We start from the raw sequence: 5,409 nt of genomic DNA, 5'->3' as shown, positions 1-5,409 counted from the left end.
AGTAGAGAAAACTTTTCACGACCAGCCTCGTGATTGGATAATCTGGTGTAAATGTGGAGATGACACTTTGAAAGGCTTGGCTTGGGCACATCCTGGGTAGAAAACTTTTAAGAGTTTTGGTAAATTATAGGTGTTGTTTACAAAGATCTTTTTATTTTATAACCCCTGTCATAAAAGCAAAAGTAATGGTTGTCAAAATGTAAAGATAGGCCTCTTAGTGGCTACAGCATTACTGTGATATATTTTCAAATGTTAGCAGTGGAACAAAGATTGTGTTAATTGAAAAGTAGTCTTGTTTAGGAAATGCATAATACATACTAAGATTGCTTTTAGTGTTAGGTCGGTAACAGCAGTTTTTTTAGTATTAAATGACCAGCCATCTGAAGCAACCTTTTCATCAAAAAGAGTGAGTAAATAATGACATCCAAGTCATTAATAAAAAAATCTTTTGATGATCAAGGAATGTGTCAGTGGCATGGGAGCTACACCACAGTTTATATTTTGTTTTGCAACATATATGGTTATGGTAATGTGTACTAAACAGTAATTCTTGTGAGTGATATATTAAGTAATGATGTCCTATTAATAGAAATTGTATTAGTTTGATTTTCCGTGAAGCTTTTCGTGTATTTTATTTGTGTGTGTTTTGTGTGGCTTTTATACAAATATCTGAAGTATTTGTAGAATACTGCATTTTGAATTTGAATGAAGGGTGTTTGTGTGTGTGTAGTCAAAACATCCTAAACCTCTAGAATCATGAAACTCTCACTGACTCTGTTCCGGTTGGTAACTTATACTTTTCAAAGTTAGGAAAAGTTATTCTGGCATATACTTTCATTTATTTTTATTCTTAAGTCTTCTTACTTTGGTACAAATACATTGGCAAGATTAGAATGCTTGCCTAGCAAAAAATCTACCGTCTGGACATGATAGAAGAAACCCAAAGTTTGAAGACTCTCAGTAACTTATTGGGAACCAAGAGGTTGCAGTAAATTTATGCAAAGGTTCACAAATCAAAAAAAATTAATTCGGTTCTACCCAAGGTAAGAATATCTTGCTTTTTGTCGTAAAAATGTTAGGCTGGATGAAAGGATAACCAGAAAGGATGCAACAGTTCATTTGTTGTTCATACTGGAGACACTCATAATGTACTTTATTCAGGGACATTAGCTTAGTTGTATGTTTTGGCAACTTAAGGAAATACACACTTGAAAAACATGGACAGATGACATAACTAGAGCTTAAATAATTGTGTATTCGCTGTACGAGCTCTCATCTGGGTCAAAGTAGATATGCTTTTTTATTATCACTATGACCTGGCAATATTCCCTTGTTTATCCTACTTTGTAAATCAGTTTATTGATTTACAGTATTGACAGAATCAGTCATAGTCCAGTCAAAATAAATGTTAGAACAAGTAGATGTAAGTCAGGTCTCACTTTAAATGTTTATGCAAAATTATATTTTCTGTAAAGATTTAACAGTATTTGCAAAACATTTTCAGGAAGTGTTTTGATAGTACTGTACAAACAGGAAAGATTTTGACAGTACATGTACTGTATATGCAGAACTTTATTTTAAAGACTGGTGTGTTTTTATTTTATATCTGACCCCCTTGGTTTCTTTGGTTAGTGGTGATTGTCCACACTCATAATATGTATACTGTACTTTGTTATTTTGGTGATTTAGCACTGAAGAGCACTTTAGTGAATGTTGTTTATTTTTGTATGGACACTACAAAAAAACTTGAGATGGTGAGCTGAAGTCTGGGAACTTTATAGTTATAAAAAATATTTAAGTTGATAAGGATATTGTGCAGATCTGAAATGGGTACAAGGTATTGAAAAAATTATATACACCTGGAAGTAGTAGGTGGAACCTTTCTGCCAGAGAGTGATAAATTGCTTGAAAAAATTAGACTGAAGATGGACAAGAGGGAAAATAGTGAAGAAATTGCTAGAGCAACATTATATGTTAAGTAATACTCATAATATCTGCTGAAATACTGTATAGCTTCAACATTGTTCCATTACAGCCTCCTAGAAATTTTCATTTAATTTCTGTTAAACTTTAAAACTCTACGATGGTAAAACTTAATCATAGTGTGCCTAATGATATTCATTATCAAAATGCTATAGATTGCTCAATTTTCAAGTTTCTGTGAATGTCATTAAAATAAGAAATAAATGTTTGGTGATCAGGGAAGTTGTTTGTAGTTTTTCATGTTAAGTGGTTACTTTGTAGGGTTGGTTTTGAATTACATGGAAGTATTTGTTAATACTCTGACCTTTATCAAATATGAAAAGGTTTGTTGCCAGATTTTCAGCTTGTGTTATTCTCAGTTCTCATATAGTAATGTATTTGTAAATTATGACAGTAGCTCTCCATTACATAATTATTTGATAGTTACTTTGCAAGCAGATTCAGATATTGTTTTCAAGAGGTACACTGGGTTGTGAAGTGTTAATAGTTTTAGGTGACAATTTTAAGTGCATTTTATAAACGTTTTACAATGAATCTTCTTTTTTTCTGGTGTGTTATTTGTTGACAAGAGACGGTGATTAGTGAAGTGTCTAATTGTTTGCCTTTTTTTAAAGCAAAATGTGTTCTCCATATTATCAAAGGATTTTTAAAAGACAGTTTTGTGGAGATTTATTGAAATATGTATTGAGAACATTTGCAAATGAAAGGGAACCTTTTTTGCCTTTTATTTTTCAGTGAATTATGGTGTTTTTTCTGTCACACTTTACAAGTCTTTTCTGATTTACTGTACTGTCTTTTTGTCATATGCTGTGTACGAATACTTTGTATAATGGACCTACATCTGTATAATGGACCTACAGCATACAGTGTAAGGCATTCCTTGTTGTAGCTTATAAAGCATCCAGTTGCACAGTACATAGGTTGGACACATATACAATAGCCACTCACATTTGGAATAAGTGATGTTAACCCTTAACTGTACACAGAGCATCTGTTTATCATAGGAAGGATGTGTTCAGAACCTGTGTTTGCTTTTTTTTTTTTTTTAAAGTAGCATTTTATTTACTTTTTGAAATGTTTGGGAACCTATTTATTAATTAAAATCCCATCCATGAACAGCCAAAACTGTATAATGAAAGCACTGCAAATTTACTTTAATTGATTATTTTGTTTTTTCATTCTGGCCAGCAAAAGTTTTTAATAGAATGAATTCACTCAGGTTTTTAGTTGATCTTGACTTTTGTTGTTATAAGTTACCAGTATCTCCCTTTGCTTTGTGTATATAAGGAGCAATGTTGAATTTTCTTTGCAGAGTCCCATCATAGTTTTTTGTGTATGTTTCCTCAGAAATTATCTACTCAGCTCCAATATTTACCTCTCATTGAAAGTTAAGTTCTTTTGGCAATTCCTATGAGCCTAGAAATATGATTCTTTTTCATTTTGTCACTGTTCTGTTGCCATGCTTATAACTCTTTATTTGAACAGACAAAAGTGACCAGTGATCTTGACCAAATCAATGCATAGCTGGCGCCCCGTTATCAAAAAATTTACTCAAGGTACTGAGTGTGAACTTAATGTTGAAGGAAGGATATTATTAACCTCAGATGATGTCCTTCCAAAAGTCATTCTTTCAAGGATTTTTGGAGGATTTTTTCAAAGATTTAATGATTAGAATGTGGGTGGAGATCAATGTTAGGTCACAGGCAATAATAGATTTCTGAAGGGTGATCTTTGAATACCTCAAGTTAGCATCATGCATGAGAAGAGACTTCAAGTTCTTATGAAAGATTAACTGTCTTATAAAAGTAACATATGGCAGTTGAATGTATGAGCTGTCAAATGTGCCTTTTGATATTCTATAGGCATCATATGAATTTGGATTACAGGCAAGCTTTTTCCTATTGTATGTTCACAAATGTTGGGCAAGAAAAACATTGGACAGAGTGCTGCTGAAGATACAAGTGTTTGCTTCTCTTGCATCACAGTATACAATGGGCTTTGGTACAATAGTGGGTTCAGCCTAGTACTTGATGTTAAGTAGACTCGTGAAGACCTTAGTTCAAATGAAGATGTGAAGTTTTATATGTTTGGTAAAATTTCCCTCCACAACAGTTAAAGGAATATTTTGAGGTAAAAGACATTGGAGATTTATCCAACGCTTGGTTCTTTGGCAGTTATTGGTAAATGCTGGAGACAAAACTTCACTTGCTGCAGTGCTCTGTAATACAGGTTTTAGCATCACTGATTTAGGAAATGTGTTCTTGACAAAGGTGCAAAGTACATTTCTTATTATGATGTAACTTTCAAGGCAGCCAAACCTTCACAGGTTTAAGATACTACGAAAATGTTAGAATGCCATGCATTCTGTTAATACAGCCCAGTTTGATGTTCAAAAGCAAAGTCTTAAGTTTTCTTTGGAATGATGGTCTGCCAGAATGGCTACATAGAAAGAAATTTTCCCCATGCTAGATTTTTCTCTCTTATACTGTAGTTGTCTGACCAGCAGCAGGAAGAAAAGGAAGCTATTCTTTGCTATGAACCAGCAGGTGTAGTATGAACTTGGATGAATCTTTGTTCGCCAGAGGCTCAACAAAATAGTCACCACTTGTTTTAGGATCTTGTTTGGCTATATACAGTCAGATTTCCATGGTCCCTTCTGCATGGAGTGGGCTATTTAGACTTAAATACAGACTTTGTAGACACACATATATGACTATTCCCTTTCTAGCCTTTGCTTGCCATATCAGTTAACTTTGGCAGAAAGATCAGCAGAGTACTTTCACGTCATTTGAAGCCCAGTTGTGTACACTTTCAACAGTATTAATGCTGTAAGAAGGGTCACCCACCTCCCAAAAATTCATGGAGACCTTGAACCTAGAACAGTAATGGCAACATGAAAATCCACAAGCAACACAACCTATGGTGCTTGATAATTAGCCTGGTGCACACTCCTATCTATGCCCTAGCTGAAATGTTTGGTGGATCCTTTCATTGAACATCCCTCTGAAGTAATGTCTCAGATTATCTGCCAATTTCCTTCACATGTTGTGTGGCTACTCTCTAGTTGGACCTTCTCCACATCAGATGTTCAGTGTCTCTTCTCCAGTGTTGCTGTTGATGAGGCTATCAAGACGATCTTAAACTGATTTTACCATGACAGCTCCACTCTGAACTTGGATATCCTGAAAGTATCAATGCACTTACTACTCACCATCTGTACAGTGTTCCTCATTCCCCTCTCATCTTCACCAACTGTACTCCTGGGCAACATAGAGAAGATGGTCTTTGAGCAGATATGGCCCCAGGGAGATAGTCTTTGACCAGATAACACCCCATCTATATGCTTATTGCTGGTACGTTGATGACATCTTCATTATTGAATGAGAACACATCATCAACCAGTTAGGGAGAAAATTCAGTGAATGT

Source organism: Macrobrachium rosenbergii, chromosome 4 (assembly GCF_040412425.1).
Source record: "Macrobrachium rosenbergii isolate ZJJX-2024 chromosome 4, ASM4041242v1, whole genome shotgun sequence".
In the NCBI taxonomy this organism is placed as follows: domain Eukaryota; kingdom Metazoa; phylum Arthropoda; class Malacostraca; order Decapoda; family Palaemonidae; genus Macrobrachium; species Macrobrachium rosenbergii.
Note: the sequence above shows the minus strand (reverse complement) of the source record.